Genomic DNA, 19,436 nt, shown 5'->3' on the forward strand with positions numbered 1-19,436 from the left:
TATAATTCAGTGAACAGATTACACTGCTCCCGCGTAAGAAGGGACAGACACAACAGTCAGCATATAGATATCTCCCTGAGAGAGAGGGGACTGAGAGACACCAGTCAGTGTACAGATATCTCCCTGAGAGAGAGGGGACTGAGAGACATTAGTCAGTGTACAGATATATCCCTGAGAGAGAGGGGATTGAGAGACACCAGTCAGTGTACAGATATCTCCCTGAGAGAGAGAGAGGACTGAGAGACACCTGTCAGTGTATAGATATCTCCCTGAGAGAGAGGGGGGACTGAGAGACACCAGTCAGTGTACAGATATCTCCCTGAGAGAGAGGGGACTGAGAGACACCAGTCAGTGTACATATATCTCCCTGAGAGTGAGGGGACTGAGAGACACCAGTCAGTGTACAGATATCTCCCTGAGAGTGAGGGGACTGAGAGACACCAGTCAGAGTACAGATATCTCCCTGAGAGAGAGGGGACTGAGAGACACCAGTCAGTGTACAGATATCTCCCTGAGAGAGAGGGGACTGAGAGACATCAGTCAGTGTACAGATATCTCCCTGAGAGAGAGGGGGACTGAGAGACACCAGTCAGTGTACAGATATCTCCCTGAGAGAGAGGGGACTGAGAGACACCAGTCAGTGTACAGATATCTCCCTGAGAGAGGGGGGACTGAGAGACACCAGTCAGTGTATAGATATCTCGCTGAGAGAGGGGACTGAGAGACATCAGTCAGTGTACAGATATCTCCCTGAGAGAGAGGGGGACTGAGAGACACCAGTCAGTGTACAGATATCTCCCTGAGAGAGAGAGGGGACTGGGAGACACCAGTCAGTGTACAGATATCTCCCTGAGAGAGAGGGGACTGAGAGACACCAGTCAGTGTACAGATATCTCCCTGAGAGAGAGGGGACTGAGAGACACCAGTCAGTGTACAGATATCTCCCTGAGAGAGAGGGGACTGAGAGACACCAGTCAGTGTACAGATATCTCCCTGAGAGAGAGGGGACTGAGAGACACCAGTCAGTGTACAGATATCTCCCTGAGAGAGAGGGGACTGAGAGACACCAGTCAGTGTACAGATATCTCCCTGAGAGAGAGGGGACTGAGAGACACCAGTCAGTGTACAGATATCTCCCTGAGAGAGAGGGGACTGAGAGACACCAGTCAGTGTACATATATCTCCCTGAGAGAGAGGGGACTGAGAGACACCAGTCAGTGTACAGATATCTCCCTGAGAGAGAGGGGACTGAGAGACACCAGTCAGTGTACAGATATCTCCCTGAGAGAGAGAGGGACTGAGAGACACCAGTCAGTGTACAGATATCTCCCTGAGAGAGAGGGGACTGAGAGACACCAGTCAGTGTACAGATATCTCCCTGAGAGAGAGGGGACTGAGAGACACCAGTCAGTGTACAGATATCTCCCTGAGACAGAGTAGACTGAAATTGTTGTGGACGGCAATGTGCTGAGGCAGTGAGATTGTGGACATGCCGGAAGGATTTGATGGGAAGGATCCTTCTCACCACCAGCCCAGTGAAAATAAATTCTGTCTTTCGGAGCATCATTCCCATCCTGGGAATAAATAACAAACAGAGATAGTTGATCGAAGGTGGATTATAAACTCCTCACCAGTTGCCTTTCCCAAGGTCTGGACAATGAACATGACATATGTCTGGGTGTTGGGAAAGGCCCCTCCCACTGTCCTGTTCAGTGGTCAGTCTGAGAGAGGCAGCTCTTTTGATGCAGAGTTTTCAGGGACAGGACACAGACACCCAGAGAGGGTTTGGGAAACAGAAGCTCCTCAGTCAGGTGGGCAGCCAAATGATTCCCAATTCTGAGCGTCGCACTTCAGGGAAACGTGAATACCTCAGAAAGGATCCAGAGGAGGATTTTACCAGGATGTTTCTGGGGATGAGGGACTTCAGTTGTGAGAAGCCTGAAATGTTTGGACTGTGGCAGAAGGCAGAGAGTGGGGATAAAAGGGTCTTTTTCAGGATGGCAGCCGGTGACGAGTGGTGTGCCTCAGGGGTCTGTGCTGGGACCACAACTTTTCACAATATACATTAATGATTTGGAAGAAGGAACTGAAGGCATTGTTGCTATGTTTGCAGATGATACAAAGATCTGCAGAGGGACAGGTAGTATTGAGGAAGCAAGGGGGCTGCAGAAGGATTTGGACAAGCTAGGAGAGTGGGTAATGAAGTGGCAAATGAAATACAATGTGGAAAAGTGTGAGGTTATGCACTTTGGAAGGAGGAATTTAGGCATAGACTATTGTGGTGATCCAACCACTGTATATATGTGTGCTTACAGTAGGGGGATGTATGGCCGTACCTGCATTACAGGTTTCTCCGGTAAGCCCCTGCCGGCTAGCTCCGCCCACAGGGAGCAGTATAAATATCCGTAAGTTTCACTGAGATGCCATTCTACAGCTGCCGCCGGAGGAATAGCATCTCACTGTAATAAAGCCTCTCTTGTACATCACTCGAGTCTTTGTGTACAATTGTTAGCCCCACAACTATTTTCTAAATGGGGAAATGCTTAGGAAATCAGAAGCACAAAGGGACTTGGGAGTCCTTGGTCACGATTCTCTTAAGGTTAATGTGCAGGTTCAGTCGGCAGTTAAGAAGGCAAATGCAATGTTCACATTCATGTCAAGAGGGCTAGAATACTGGACCAGGGATGTACTTCTGAGGCTGTATAAGGCTCTGGTCAGACCCCATTTGGAGTATTGTCAACAGTTTTGGGCCCCGTATCTAAAGAAGGATGTGTTGGCCTTGGAAAGGGTCCAGAGGAGGTTCACAAGAATGATCCCTGGAATGAAGAACTTGTCATATGAGGAACGGTTGAGGACTCTGGGTTTGTACTTGTTGGAGTTTAGAAGGATGAGGGGGGATCTTATTGAAACTTACAGGATACTGTGAGGCCTGAATTGAGTGGACGTGAAGATAATGGGCGGAAGTCTCCGACACCCCGAGAATCGCCCGGGGCCGGTGTCAATCCCGCCCCCGCCGTGGCCCGAATTCTCCGCCACCCGGGAATCGGCGAGGGCGGGAATCACGCCGCGCCGGTCGGCGGGCCCCCTGTGGCGATTCTCCGGCCCGCGATGGGCCGAAGTCCCGCCGCTGACAGGCCATTCCCGCTGGCGGGAATCAAAGCACACCTGGTGCCGGCGGGATTGGCGATGGGGCGGGTGCCGGGGTCCTGGGGGGGGAGGGGGGGGTGAGGGGCAATATGGTCCCGGGGGGTGCCCCCACGGTGGCCTGGCCTGTGATCGGTGCACGCCGATCGGCGGGCGGGCCTGCACCGTGGGGGCCACTCTTTTTCTTCCGCCCGGCCATGGCCTTCACCATGGTGGGGGCGGAAGAGAACCCCCTCCGCTGCGCAGGCGCCGGTATGACGTCAGCAGCCGCTGACGCACCTTTGGGGAGGCCCAACGCCGGAGTGGTTCACGCCACTCCGTCCCGCCGGGACCCCCGCCCTGCCGGGTAGGGGAGAATCCCGGCCAATGTTTCCATTTGTAGGAAAAACTAGAACCAGAGGGCACCATCTCAGAACAAAGGGACAATCCTTCAAAACTGATATAAGGAGGAATTTCTTCAGCCAGAGGGTGGTGAATCTGTGGAACTCTTTACCGCGGAAGGCTGTGGAGGCCAAATCACTGAGTGTCTTTGAGACAGAGATAGATAGGTTCTTGATTAACATGAAGATCAGGGGTTATGGGGAGAAGGCAGGAGAATGGGGATGAGAAAATATCAGCCATGATTGGATGGCGGAGCAGACGCAATGGGCTGAGTGGCCTAATTCTGCTCCGATGTCTATGATCTTATGTTCTCTTTGGAACTTTGGAATTCCTTCCTTAAACCTCTCCACCTCTCCCCCCTCCTTTAAGACATTCGTTCAATCATAACTCATTGACCAAGTGTTTGGTCATTTGTCCCAATATCCCCTCGTGTGGCCTGGTGTTAAATTTTGTTTGAGAAAGTTCCTGTGAAACATTGTGGGAGGTTTTACTGTGTTAAAGGTGCTATACAAACACAGGTTGTTGGAAGTGAGAAGGTTCAGGGATGACTTAATAGACAGATAAATAAAGACAAGCTATTCCCTCTCGTGAGTGACTCAATAAAGTGATTTAAAATCATTGACAAATGATCGAGAAGGTCGAGGAGGAGAATTGTTTTCACTCCGAGAGTTGTTGGGATCTGGAATGGTCTCTGTGATAAGATGGTGGAAGCTGATCCGATAAATAATGTTTCAAAAGGAGTTAGACAGCGACCCGCGGAGGAGGAACTGAGGGTTACAGACAAAAAGCAGGAGCGAGGGATGAAGCATGACTGCTCTGTCAAAGAGCTAGCACAGGTACGATGGGCAGAATGGCCTCCTACTATGCTGGAAGGTGCTGGGATTCTAATTTGCAACTTGAATCAAAGTTCACCTGTGTTCCTGCTGACCTGCATTGACACCTGTGTTCCTGCTGACCTGCATTGACACCTGCGCTCCTGCTGACCTGCATTGACACCTGTGCTGCTGCTGACCTGCATTGACACCTGTGCTCCTGCTGACCTGCATTAACACCTGTGTTCCTGCTGACCTGCATTGACACCTGTGCTGCTGCTGATCTGCATTGACACCTGTGTTCCTGCTGACCTGCATTGACACCTGTGCTCCTGCTGACCTGCATTGACACCTGTGCTGCTGCTGACCTGCATTGACACCTGTGCTGCTGCTGAACTGCATTGACACCTGTGTTCCTGCTGACCTGCATTGACACCTGTGTTCCTGCTGACCTGCATTGACACCTGTGTTCCTGCTGACCTGCATTGACACCTGTGCTCCTGCTGACCTGCATTGACACCTGTGCTCCTACTGACCTGCATTGACACCTGTGCTGCTGCTGACCTGCATTGACACCTGTGCTGCTGCTGACCTGCATTGTCACCTGTGTTCCTGCTGACCTGCATTGATACCTGTGCTGCTGCTGACCTGCATTGACACCTGTGTTCCTGCTGACCTGCATTGACACCTGTGCTCCTGCTGACCTGCATTGACAGATTTCATTTCACAAACTCAGCCCTTCCCTGGGCTCTTTCCAGCTTCGGAGTGAGGGTTGTAATGTGGCCAAGACGGGAGATAAACTGCACACAGGAATATCCCACAGACAGCAATGTCCCCGAAACAGCAATCAGATACAATGATCAGATCATCTCAGTCATGTTGGCTGAGGGATGAATGTTGGCCCAGGACACTGGGGAACTGCCCTGTTCCTTCATGTCCACCAGGATAGGCAGACATGTCACTCTGTCCACCTCCATCTCTGTCTCACACTCTCTATGTGTATGTGTAGATATGTTTGTCTATATATATATGCTATCATTTATCTATATGTCTATACGTATATATGATTTCTATATGGGTTAATTATGATGAGGAACGTTGCCCATTACAGTTCCACAGTTGAGTGTCCAGTATCTGTCAGTGATTTACAGAATTGTGCAGAGGTTCACAGCCAGAAAGGATCAGCAACATTTCACTGATCACCCTCCCCCACCCTCTCCCCGGCCCCAACACCCACCCAGCACAGGTCAGTGGGCTGCCCACAGAACCGGTCCCCTGTCACACTCCAGATAATACAGCGGAAACACCTTTTTAAACCGAGTCTTTATCAGCAACAAGCAGCAACGACCCACCCCAAACTAAACTCAGCCCATCAGCAATGATTGATGGAAACCGCACTCCAAATGTTCCACTGACTGGGTCAGCTCCACACACAGCAAATTGTTTCTGAGCTCAGAATGTTGTCCAGCCTCGAATAACCTCTTCCTGTCTTTTCCATCCTGTTGTCTCCTTCACTGTTTCCTCCCTCAAACCTCACTCAGTGAGGCTGGGTAGTGAAGTCTGGTCTGGGGTTCACCGAGCCCTCCCTGAGCTCGACTAACCCGTCACTGATGGGGTTTAAGGAGTGCGGGGGGAGTGTTCAATAACCATCGTTTCCCAGGTATATTTGACAAGAGTTGATACATTGGACAGTCTCCCTGACAGTGGGACATGGAGGGGCTCTGATTGTGTGACTGGACTCGGAATCCAGAGGCCTGGATTAATCCAGCAAATTCATAAATCCCAACAGTTTGAACATTTGGAATCAGTTTAATAATCTGGACATGGAAAGAAACACTGACAACATTAAAGATCACAAATGTCCTTTCAGCAAGGAATCCGACCATCCTCACATGGATATCTCAATGTGTGGGTCCAGTCCACACTGAATCTAAACTCCCCCCTGAAGCTGCCCCAGTGAGACACACGGCCGTATCAAACCGAGATTGCAGAGGAAGATCCAACACCATCACCACATTCTCAGGGTAACTGGGCGATGGGACTGGAAATACCAAGGCTGCTATTTCACCCACTTACCAAGAACAAGTTATTGCATTTATTGATGAGGGTGATTTTGGGGAGCTGCTGTTGTAAAATTATGTTTAATTCTAGAAATGTAACTTCAACTGATGGATAGGTTTTGGATATCAGCAGCCATCCCCAATCCCGTTATAAACAGGTTGTTTGTGAGCACAGAACTGAAGGAAGGAGCTGAGGGAATCTCATTGTTGCTGTTGTTAGAGACAAGCCCTGATAGAGATAATCAACACTGCAGGGAACAGAAGGAGGATCCAGACACATTTCTGATGGAGATGTGAGGATTGAGGAATATTCAGGAGGTTTCTTCAACTGCGTTTAACAGCCGGAGAGTTTTTCCCCAGAGATTTTCTCCTGAGATTAAATGGAACCAGAGTTCACGACAGGGGAGAGTTTACAGAGTCTCTGACAGGAGATTAAATGGGTGGGAATCCCGGGACAGTGTGGATTGTATATGGGATGTGGAAGGAGATTAAATGGGTGGGAATCCCGGGACAGTGTGGATTGTATATGGGATGTGGAAGGAGATTAAATGGGTGGGAATCCCGGGACAGTGTGGATTGTATATGGGATGTGGAAGGAGATTAAATGGGTGGGAATCCCAGGATAGAGTGGATTGTATATGGGATGTGGAAGGAGATTAAATGGGTGGGAATCCCAGGACAGTGTGGATTGTATATGGGATGTGGAAGGTGCCAGATTTATGGGTTGACTGGCGTTTACAGTTCAGTGTTTCTGGGTCACAGGGTGAATTCCCTGCGTTGTTGACCAGTTAATCATCACCTTCAATCTGAGGCAATCTCCATCTACCTGATGATCCAAACTAATATCTTTGTTTAAATCTTTTGCCAATTTCCTCATGATTTCAGGTGAAGAATGTCTATTTTAGAGACAGTTTTCTGATGCTCCTGTGCACGGGACAGGCAGTTCTCGAGTCGCGCAGGGAGATTGGATTTTGAGCCTCTTTTACCTTCAAACTTTCCGTCCTGTTGGTCTGGTCGCTTTTCGGTAAATATCAGAATTGTTTCTTGGTGTCGGTCACTAAATCGGAACCTCATTTCCATATGTAAAACACTGTGCTTATTCTTTTTAGTAACAGCGTTCCCTCTGGGAGGCCCCCTGTTCAGTTTAAGCGATGCTGCTCACTCCTACAGGAAGTGGAAGGAGAAGGAAATAGAGCTGAGGTTGTGGCCAAGTTTCACACATCTGAAAACCAAGAATGAAAATATCAAACCTGTTTCTCCGAACTCGACAGCTGCACATTGAGAGATTCTGTTCCAATACAGAGAGAAATCCGAATGGGAGGAGACCATTCAGCCCCTCAATCCTGTTCTACACTTCAAATTAGACTATGGCTGATCTGTACCTGACTCTATTTTCCTGCCTTGTGTCTGGATCCTTCAATAGTCGGATTTGAACAAAACTCTGTTCATCCCAGTATTGAGTTTTTCACTGGATCCACCAGTCTCAGCATCTTTTCAGATTCGAGACTTCCTGATGTTCACTGCCCTTTGAGTGAAGAAATACTTCCTGACATCACTGGAGTGCTGAGCTTGTTGCATTTGAGTGCTACAGTGAGAGTTTGCTGACTGAGGGAGTATAAGGGTTCATTTTTATTTAAAGTCTAGTATTTATTTTATTTAGTTAATTAACTTAAAAGTTGTTGTTTGGTCTACAAGAAGGTGAATTTTGAATCAGCTTTAAGTAAGGTTCTATTTGTAGGTCCTTGCAGCTGGAGTTTGTTAATTAGTTAATTGGATTAGGACAGTTTTCAGAGGCTGGAGGCACAGTATAAATCTGAGCTAGTTATAGTGCAGACTTTGTTTGCACTGGAGTGCTGAACTTGTGGCATTTGAGCGCTACAGTGAGAGTTTGGTGACTGAGGGAGTGCTGAACTTGTGGCATTTGAGTGCTACAGTGAGAGTTTGGTGACAGAGCGTTAGGTGAGGAGGGAGTAAGGTGCTCCTTACATTTCATTTCCTATATTTATCAAAGAGCGTGAAGGGAGCCAGGAGTTTAGCTACAGCTGACTGGAAGCAGAGTCGGAGGCCGGACGTCCAGTTGGTCTACGGGGCAGCTAATTCTGTAAAGTAAGAGGGGATGGAGGCTAGGGCAGTTGCATGCTCCTCCTGTAGGATGTGGGTGGTGAGGGATACCACTGGTGTCCCCGCTGACTATACCTGCGGGAAGTGCACCCAACTCCAGCTCCTCAGAGACCGTGTTAGGGAACTGGAGCTGGAGCTGGATGAACTTCGGATCATCCGGGAGGCAGAGGGGGTTATCGAGAAGAGTTACAGGGAGGTAGCCACACCCAAGGTACTGGACAAGAGTAGCTGGTTACAGTCAGGGAAAAGAAAACTAACAGGCAGACAGTGCAGGGATCCCTCATGGCCGTTCCCCTTCAAAACAAGTATACCGTTTTGGATGCTGTTGGGGGGGATAACCTACCGGGGGATGGCCCTAGCGGCCGGGTCTCTGGCACTGAGTCTGGATCTGGGCTCAGAAGGGAAGGGGGGAGTATAGAAAAGCAATAGTAATCGAAGATTCAATGGTTAGGGGAATAGATAGGAGATTCTGTGGTCGCGAGCAAGACTCCCGAAAGGTATGTTGCCTCCCGGGTGCCAGGGCCAGAGATGTCTCGGATCGTGTCTTCAGGATCCTGAAGGGGGAGGGTGAGCAGCCAGAAGTTGTGGTGCGCATTGGTACCAACGACGTAGGTAGGACAAGGGGTGTGGAGGTAATAAACAAGTTTAGGGAGTTAGGCTGGAAGTTAAAGGCCAGGACAGACAGAGTTGTCATCTATAGTTTGTTGCCGGTGCCACGTGATAGCGAGGCTAGGAATAGGGAGAGAGTGCAGTTGAACACATGGCTGCAGGAATGGTGTAGGAGGGAGGGCTTCAGGTATTTGGATAATTGGAGCATATTCTGGGGAAGGTGGGACCTGTACAAGCAGCACGGGTTGCATCTGAACCAGAGGGGCACCAATATCCTGGGGGAGGAGGTTTTCTAGTACTCTTCGGGAGGGTTTAAACTAATTTGGCAGGGGAATGGGAACCCGATTTGTAGTCCAGCAACTAAGGAAGCCGATATTCAGGACGCCAAAGCACGTAGTGATGCAGTGGGGAAGGTAACACTGACAAAGGGGAGTACTTGCAGGCAAGGAGATGGGTTGAAGTGCGTATACTTCAATGCAAGAAGCATCAGGAATAAGGTGGGTGAACTTAAGGCATGGATCAGTACTTGGGACTACGATGTGGTGGCCATCACGGAAACTTGGATAGAAGAGGGGTAGAAATGGTTGTTGGAGGTCCCTGGCTATAGATGTTTCAACAAGATTAGGGAGGATGGTAAAAGAGGTGGGGGGTGGCATTGTTAATTAGAGATAGTATAACAGCTGCAGAAAGGCAGTTCGAGGGGGATCTGCCTACTGAGGTAATATGGGTTGAAGTCAGAAATAGGAAAGGAGCAGTCACCTTGTTGGGAGTTTTCTATAGGCCCCCCAATAGCAGCAGAGATGTGGAGGAACAGATTGGGAAACAGATTTTGGAAAGGCGCAGAAGTCACAGGGTAGTAGTCATGGGTGACTTCAACTTCCCAAATATTGAGTGGAAACTCTTTAGATCAAATAGTTTGGATGGGGAAGTGTTTGTGCAGTGTGTCCAGGAAGCTTTTCTAACTCAGTATGTAGATTGTCCGACCAGAAGGGAGGCCATATTGGATTTGCTACTTGGTAATGAAGCAGGGCAGGTGATAGATTTGTTAGTGGGGGAGCATTTTGGAGGGAGTGACCACAATTCTGTGACTTTCACTTTAGTAATGGAGAGGGATAGGTGTGTGCAACAGGGCAAGGTTTACAATTGGGAGAAGGGTAAATACAATGTTGTCAGACAAGAATTGAAGTGCATAAGTTGGGAACATAGGCTATCAGGGAAGGACACAAGTGAAATGTGGAACTTGTTCAAGGGACAGGTACTGCGTGTTTTTGATATGTATGTCCCTGTCAGGCAGGGAAGAGATGGTCGAGTGAGGGAACCATGGTTGACAAGAGAGGTTGAATGTCTTGTTAAGAGGAAGAAGGAGACTTATGTAAGGCTGAGGAAACAAGGTTCAGACAGGGCGCTGGAGGGATACAAGATAGCCAGGAGGGAACTGAAGAAAGGGATTAGGAGAGCTAAGAGAGGGCATGAAAAATCTTTGGCAGTTAGGATCAAGGAAAACCCCAAGGCCTTTTACACATATGTGAGAAATATGAGAATGACTAGAGCGAGGGTATGTCCGATCAAGAACAGTAGCGGGAGATTGTGTATTGAGTCTGAAGAGATAGGAGAGGTCTTGAACAAGTATTTTTCTTCAGTATTTACAAACGAGAGGGGCCATATTGTTGGAGAGGACAGTGTGAAACAGACTGGTAAGCTCGAGAAGATACTTGTTAGGAAGGAAGATGTGTTGGGCGTTTTGAAAAACTTGAGGATAGACAAATCCCCGGGCCTGACGGGATGTATCCAAGGATTCTATGGGAGGCAAGAAATGAAATTGCAGAGCCGTTGGCAATGATCTTTTCGTCCTCACTGTCAACAGGGGTGGTACCAGAGGATTGGAGAGTGGCGTATGTCGTGCCCCTGTTCAAAGAAGGGAATCGGGATAACCCTGGGAATTACAGGCCAGTTAGTCTTACTTCGGTGGTAGGCAAAGTAATGGAAAGGGTACTGAGGGATAGGATTTCTGAGCATCTGGAAAGACACTGCTTGATTAGGGATAGCACGGATTTGTGAGAGGTAGGTCTTGCCTTAAAAGTCTTATTGACTTCTTTGAGGAGGTGACCAAGCATGTGGATGAAGGTAAAGCAGTGGATGTAGTGTACATGGATTTTAGTAAGGCATTTGATAAGGTTCCCCATGGTAGGCTTATGCAGAAAGTAAGGAGGCATGGGATAGTGGGAAATTTGGCCAGTTGGATAACGAACTGGCTAACCGATAGAAGACAGAGAGTGGTGGTGGATGGCAAATATTCAGCCTGGAGCCAGTTACCAGTGGCGTACCGCAGGGATCAGTTCTGGGTCCTCTGCTGTTTGTGATTTTCATTAACGACTTGGATGAGGGAGTTGAAGGGTGGGTCAGTAAATTTGCAGATGATACGAAGATTGGTGGAGTTGTGGATAGTGAGGAGGGCTGTTGTCAGCTTCAAAGAGACATAGATAGGATGCAGAGCTGGGCTGAGAAGTGGCAGATGGAGTTTAACCCTGACAAGTGTGAGGTTGTCCATTTTGGAAGGACAAATATGAATGCGGAATACAGGGTTAACGGCAGGGTTCTTGGCAATGTAGAGGAGCAGAGAGATCTTGGGGTCTATGTTCATAGATCTTTGAAAGTTGCCACTCAAGTGGATAGAGCTGTGAAGAAGGCATATGGTGTGCTAGCGTTCATTAGCAGAGGGATTGAATTTAAGAGTCGTGAGGTGATGATGCAGCTGTACAAAACCTTGGTCAGGCCACATTTGGAGTACTGTGTGCAGTTCTGGTCACCTCATTTTAGGAAGGATGTGGAAGCTTTGGAAAAGGTGCAAAGGAGATTTACCAGGATGTTGCCTGGAATGGAGAGTAGGTCTTACGAGGAAAGGTTGAGGGTGCTAGGCCTTTTCTCATTAGAACGGAGAAGGATGAGGGGTGACTTGATAGAGGTTTATAAGATGATCAGGGGAATAGATAGAGTAGACAGTCAGAGACTTTTTCCCCGGGTGGAACACACCATTACAAGGGGACATAAATTTAAGGTAAATGGTGGAAGATATAGGGGGATGTGAGAGGTAGGTTCTTTACCCAGAGAGTAGTGGGGGCATGGAATGCACTGCCTGTGGAAGTAGTTGAGTCGGAAACGTTAGGGACCTTCAAGCGGCTATTGGATAGGTACATGGATTAGGGTAGAATAATGGAGGGTAGATTAATTTCTTCTTAAGGGCAGCACGGTAGCATTGTGGATAGCACAATTGCTTCGCAGCTCCAGGGTCCCAAGTTCGATTTCGACATGGGTCACTGTCTGTGTGCAGTCTGCACACCCTCCCCGTGTGTGCGTGGGTTTCTTCCGGGTGCTCCGGTTTCCTCCCACAGTCCAAAGATGTGCAGGTTGGGTGGATTGGCCATGATAAATTGCCCTTAGTGTCCAAAATTCTATGATTAACCTAGGACAAAAGTTCGGCACAACATCGTGGGCTGAAGGGCCTGTTCTGTGCTGTATTTCTCTATCTATCTATCTATCACCCCTGAAGGGCCTGGCTCGAACTTCCAGGTTCTGCCCCCTTATTCTGGTCACCCCCACCCCTACCAGGGATAGTTTCTCTCTATAGAACCGATCAAATCTTTTATTCAGCTTCAACTGCTCGATTGGATCACCCTTTAATCATCTATCTTCTATATTTGAGGGAATATGAGCCAAATATAACCTGTCCTCAGGATTTAACCCTTTCTGTCCGGGTTCTCCACAAGTGATCCAACCAGAACGTTATTCAATCGGAGCACAGCGACCACCTCTTTGTATTCCAGTGTTCATCACCAGCTACTGCACATTGAGAGATTCTGTTTCAATCTGATGTAAAGATTCATTAAAACCCAAATCCTGCCCGTTGTCTCTTTCACATGAAGTAAATTTTCCACCTTGCCCCTCATGTGTCACAAGTACGATTACATTAACATTGCAATGAAGTTACTGTGAAAGTCCCCGAGTGGCCACACTCTGGCGCCTGTTGGGGTACACTGAGGGAGAATTCAGAATGTCTAATTCACCAACAGTACGTCCTTCGAGACTATTTCAATGGTCTCCTGGCTATCCGCCCATCTCCCACCCTCCATAGATTTTACACTGGCTTTCAGTCCACCAGTGCCTCCCTGTTATAATTCCCATCCAGATTTTCAAATCCCTTCATGGTCTCACCCCTCCCTATCCCTAACTTCCCGCAAGCCCCAAATCCCTGCAGCAAATCCACGTTCCTGCAACTCCGGCCTCTTGTCCATCCGACACTTTCTTTCCTGTATCACTGGCTGCTGTACCTTCAGTTGATGAGGCTCTAAGTGCTGGAATTCACACTGGACCCCTCTGGACCTTCTTTAACACTGTCCTTAAAAACTACCGCTTCATTAATCTTCTGCTCACCGTCCGGTGAATAAAACCTTCTTGATCCTCTGCCCCACCGGGAAAACGGGGCTGGTGGGACAGAGAATCCCGCTGCGGGGGGGGGGGGGGGGGGGGGGCAGCGCACGGGAAAATGGGGCTGGTGGGACGGAGAATCCCGCTGCAGGCGGGGAAGGCAGCGCACGGGAAAACGGGGCTGGTGGGACGGAGAATCCCGCTGCGGGGGGGAGGCAGCGCGTGGGAAAACAGGGCTGGTGGGACGGAGAATCCCGCTGCGGGGGGGAGGCAGCGCGCGGGAAAACGGGGCTGGTGGGACGGAGAATCCTGCTGCAGACGGGAGAGGCAGCGCGCGGGAAAACGGGGCTGGTGGGATGGAGAATCCCGCTGCGGGGGGGAGGCAGCGCGCGGGAAAACGGGGCTGATGGGATGGAGAATCCCGCTGCAGGCGGGGAAGGCAGCGCGCGGGAAAACGGGGCTGGTGGGACGGAGAATCCCGTTGCAGGCCGGGGGGGGGCACGCGTGGGAAAACGGGGCTGGTGGGATGGAGAATCCCACCCGCTATATCCTGTAATCCCTGGACTGAGGCCCTGGGGGCTGCTTGCAGTCCCAGTCATGTCTACTGGAGCTCCTAATGCAGGGAGTGGAGAGCTGTCACGCAGTCAGATTGGCTGGCAGCTCTATGAGGTGGGATATCCTCTCTAATGAGGGGCTGAAGTCCCACCTCCAGTCAGTTAACCCTTGTTGAAATGTTAACTGGCTGCAGGGCAGGCAGTATTAGCGGGAATGTGTTCTCCACCAACTCTTCAGATGGCAGGAAGGGAAAAATCTCATTCCTAAAACTCCTGGTCATAAAGCCATTACAGGGGGAGAAGGGAGCCATTCAGCCCATTGAGACCACACCATCGCTCAGTAACACATACTAGTCAGTCCCATTCTCCCGCTCTCTCCCCGTATCTCTACAAGATCATTTCCCCCAAACCCAATTATATGCCATCTGGAGTCACAAAAGCTGAAATTTCCTTCGCCCTTTCAGATAAAGGCAACTATCAGTAAATCCAATTTGGAAATAAAAGTGGATTGTCCCACTTTCTAAATGCAATCCTCCAAACGTGGGATTGGGTAAGAGTCCGTTCTTGTAACTGCATTCACCTTTCGATAGTCCACACAAAACCGTTGGGTACTGTCTGGTTTAGGTACCATCACTATGGGTGAGCTCCATTGGCTGCAACCCACTTCAATTATGCCATTTTTAAGCATACTCTCAATCTCTCTGTTAACCTGTGCCAATTTTAAAGCATTAAGTCTATTTGGATGTTGTTTGATAGGAACAGCATTTCCCACATCTACATCATGTGCAGCCATTTTAGTACTTCCCAATTTATCTCTACAAACTTGCCCATGTGATATCAATAATTCTTTCAGGTCAGTTCGTTTTTCCTCTGGAAGGTAACTTAACAATTCATCCCAATTTTTAAGAACATCCTCATTTTCCAATTTAATTTGAGGTATGTCAAGTTCACAGTCATCTGGATTTGGTTCGTCACTTTGAGTTAGAATCATAAAAATTTCCTTTTTCTCTCCTTCCCTTTCAAAGTACCTTTTAAGCATATTCACATGACACACTCGATGTGTCTTCCTTCTATCTGGTGTTTTTAACCACATAATTCACCTCACTTAATTTCTTTTCAATCTGATACGGTCCACAAAACCTAGCTTTTAAAGGTTCACCTACCACTGGTAACAACACTAAAACTTTATCCCCACTGACAAAACTGCGAACGTTGGATTTGTTGTCCGCTACCCATTTCATCACATTTTGTGCAACTTTCAAATGTTGTCCAGCCAATTCACCTGCTCTATTTAATCATTCCCTAAAATTTGGCACGTAATCCAATCGTGTAATTTCCGATTTCTCACTCACCAATTTTTCTTTAATCAATTTAAGTGGTCCTCTTACCCCATGACCAAAAATTAGTTCAAAAGGACTAAATTTGGTAGACTCATTAGGTGCATCCCTAATTGCAAACAATACGAATGGGATTCCTTTATCCCAATCCTCTGGACAATCTTGACCATACGCCCTCAAGATTGTCTTTAATGTCTGATGCCACCTTCCTAACGCTCCCTGCGATTCAGGATGGTACGCAGTTGATTTAAATTGATTTATTCCTAAGCTATCCATAACTTCTTTGAACAACTTTGAAGTAAAATTCGATCCTTGATCCGATTGAATTTCTGTGGGTAGTCCATATCTAGTGAAGAATTTAAGTAACTCTACAATCCTTTCAGCTGTAATATTACGTATTGGAATCGCCTCTGGAAACCTAGTAGACACATCCATTATAGTTAAGAGATATTGATTCCCACTTTTGTTTTAGGAAGCGGTCCTACACAATCGATTAGGACCCTTGTAAAAGGTTCCTCAAATGCTGGAATGGGTATTAAGGGCGCTGGTTTTATCACTGCTTGAAGTTTCCCTATCACTTTGACATGTATGACATGATTGACATCTTTATGTAGTCCAGGCCAATAAAAATGTTTCTGGATTTTAGCTTGAGTTTTCCTTATTCCCAAATGACCTCCCACTGGTACCTCATGTGCAACTCGCAACACCTCCTTTCTATACCCTACCGGCAATACTACTTGATGAACTTCTGCCCACTTTTCATCTGCCTGCATATGTACAGGTCTCCATTTTCTCATCAAGGCATCACTTTTACGGTAATAACACTCCTGGTATACTCTCAGATTCCTCTTCCGTATATGCTTTCTGATATATCCGTTTTACTTCTACATCTTTCTGTTGTAACTCAGCCAATTTTCCTGAACTAAAAATATCCGCCTCATCCTCCACCTGTTCTTGTTCTTTATCAACCATCTGATCAAAAATCGTTTCTGATAATTGCACTTCAACTTCACGTTCACTCTTTGATTTCTCCTGTTGTCTTAACCTGTGACTTTGCGACCGGGTTACAACACAATCCGGAAAAATTCAACACTTCAGTTTTCTGATTTTCCACTGGCTTATCAACCACAGTAGGCATCACTCCCACCTGCGATTCAGCTATATCATTACCCAAGATAAACTGTATTCCTGGACAAGATAGTTTATCTATTACTCCTACTACCACTTCACCACTCTTCACTGGACTTTCCAACCTTACCTTATATAATGGAACACTACTCCTCTCACCCTGAATTCCACATATCACCACCTTTTCTGGCAACATTCTTCCCAAACTACATAATTCCTCATCTCTTACCATTAAAGATTGACTAGCCCCTGTATCTCTTAAAATTGTGAATTCTTTACCTGCTCCTCCTGATACACATGAGTAAACTTTACCCACACAAGTATATTCTTTAAAGACATCTGGCACCTTCTTAACAATTACTTCTTGAACAGGCTGTACAATCGTTCGCACTTCCTTCACTTCCCTTGGGCTTTCCTTTACCACTCCAACAAATCCCACTGTCTTATCCTGTTTTACCACATCAGCCTTTCCAGTGCTTTTCTTCAACCACCAACACTGTGACTTTACATGGCCTAGTTTATTACAGTGAAAACATTTGAAACTTTTCATTTATTTTCCACCCTCCTGTATTTATTTTTAAATCTAAGGTATCCACTCTCTTTATTGTCTCCCATCAGGTCATCTTTACCTTTACCACTTGAGTATTTCTCATGTCCCCAGTTTCTATCCCTCACCGGCTGAAACTGATGTCGGAAACCAATCTTTGATTTATGAACTAATTCATAATCATCTGTCATTTCTGCTGCTAGTCTCACAGTTTTAACCCTCTGTTCTTCCACATGAGTTCTCACTACATCAGGAATTGAATTTTTAAACTCCTCCAAAAGTATAATTTCTCTGAGAGCTTCATACGTTTGATCTATTTTCAAAGCCCTTATCCACCTATCAAAATTACTCTGTTTGAGCCTTTCAAACTCCATGTATGTTTGACCAAATTCTTTCCTTAAATTTCTAAACCTTTGTCTTTAAGCTTCAGGCACTAGCTCATATGCACTTAAGATGGATTTCTTCACCTCATCATACGTTCCAGATACCTCCTTCGGTAGTGATGCAAACATTTCATAAGCTCTACCTACCAGCTTTGTTTGAATCAGTAACACCCACATGTCCTGTGGCCATTTCATTAGTTTAGCTACAATCTCAAATGAAATGAAAAAGGCTTCCACTTCCTTCTCGTCAAACTTTGGCAATGCTTGGACATATTTAAATAGATTCCCACCAAGCCTTCAACTATGACGCTCCTTCTCACTATCCTCATCACTATCATCCAACTGTACGTTTCCCTTTATGTCTGCCAATTTTAATTGACGTTCATGTTTCATGGCCATTTTCTGAAGTTCAAACTCCCTCTCTTTATCGTTTTCCCTGATCTGGATCTCCCTTTCTTTTTATTTTTGTTCTGCTAGGGCTATTCTTTCTTTTCTCCTTTCTTCTCTCTTCTTTTCTTTTTCCTCTCTCTCTCTCTTTCTCTTTCTTTTTCTTCTCTCTCTCTTTCGTATTCAAACCGCTTTAATTCTTTCTCATGTTCCATTTGTTTAATTTGCAACTGAATTTTTGCCATTTCCAATGAGTCAGACTCTATCTCAGGCAACTTTAAATGCTTAACCACCGCCATAATTACCTCATCTTTTCGCATTTTGTCAGGTAATGTTAACTGCAATGTTTTTGCCAAATCTAACAGTCTGCTTTTGGTCTCTGTATGTAAGGTACTGCGTGTGACATTCTCCACCCCCAAAAACTTCTGAGCCTCTGAAAGAGCCATTGTTCACAACACTGTCCCCACTTAAACTAAAATACCACACCGGAAACGCAACAATCCTTTACTGTCTTTAAGTTTACAAAAGCCAATCCAATAGATAGACTTTTATCCCCCTCGAGCCCCCAATTGTTATGGGAGCGGCATTTTCAGAACCCCAAAATGTATCATGGAGTTCAAGCAACCTTTCCCTTTAATGGATTGTTGCTTTTGAAGCACGCGCTTGGTCTCCAGGCGTGGTATTACAATTATGGACACATGGGTATTTAAACACAAAACAAATTTTATTCTATGAATTCAACTTAACCTTTTTAAATAAACATTGGATCCCTTAACACCCCTTACTTCAAAGATAACCCCAAAAATGATACACTAAATAATCCCTCAAAATGTTCCTTCAAACCTCCAAAAGACTTAACACCTTTAAACAGAAACACATCAGGTTATTATGATTTTAAATCACCCAAATGATTCAAAGATAGTCTTTCCTGGCAGAGATCACAGCAAATCCAGCTCACTGCAAAACACAGACACACCCAAGCTCTTTTCCTCAAAACTGAAACTAAAAAGCAGAAGTGAGCTCAGCTCAGCTCCCCCCACCCTCTGACATCACTTCAGTAATATGAGCTGCTCTATTTCTTAAAGGTGCATTGCTTAAACGTCAATTTCTCAAAGGTACTCTCACATGATACTTTAGAAATAACTCATCATCTCTGCTTCAGGGATCCTCGCAGACAGTGAGTCCTCATGTTGAGTAAATCGGTTTGTCATACCAGCACCCTGTATCTGTGCCTTCAAACCTTCAATCAAAATCCCCAAGTCCTTATCCCATCATCCAATGGGGCAGCTTTTCTTTGTCCAGCTTTTCTACACGTCATTGTCTTGTCCAACTTGATCAGATCTCCCCTCAACTCCTTCCAGCTTCCCCAACAAAACCTTGGAGATAAACCCCCTCATCGCTCACATCCTTCACAACCCTCACTTCCTTCCTAAAGTGTGGTGACTATTTTGGAGATCATTTGCCAATGGGTCTGGCCATGGATGAGACCGGAGAATCCTGCATTGGGTTTCTGATTCCCAAATCCAAATTGTTTTTGTAAATGGTGAACAA

General features: G+C 46.8%; 1 protein-coding gene across 6 annotated transcripts in view; it reads left to right on the top strand.

Annotated features, from left to right (window-relative positions):
• Window positions 1-19,436, top strand: part of LOC119951157 (gastrula zinc finger protein XlCGF8.2DB-like) — a 294,519-nt gene that overhangs the window by 72,637 nt on the left and 202,446 nt on the right. For 2 of the 6 annotated variants that reach the window (XR_005457523.1, XR_005457520.1), the window contains one exon: window positions 7,283-7,421. The exons of 2 other annotated variants lie outside the window; for them this stretch is intronic. The gene's annotated coding sequence lies outside the window, so the exon portion shown is untranslated. Of the gene's footprint in view, window positions 1-6,207; window positions 6,362-7,282; window positions 7,422-7,506; window positions 7,882-19,436 lie in introns of those variants that run through there. 2 more of the 6 variants (XR_005457522.1, XR_005457519.1) reach the window with 2 other exon arrangements.

This window comes from Scyliorhinus canicula, chromosome 17, assembly GCF_902713615.1.
Source record: "Scyliorhinus canicula chromosome 17, sScyCan1.1, whole genome shotgun sequence".
Classification (NCBI taxonomy): Eukaryota; Metazoa; Chordata; class Chondrichthyes; order Carcharhiniformes; family Scyliorhinidae; genus Scyliorhinus; species Scyliorhinus canicula.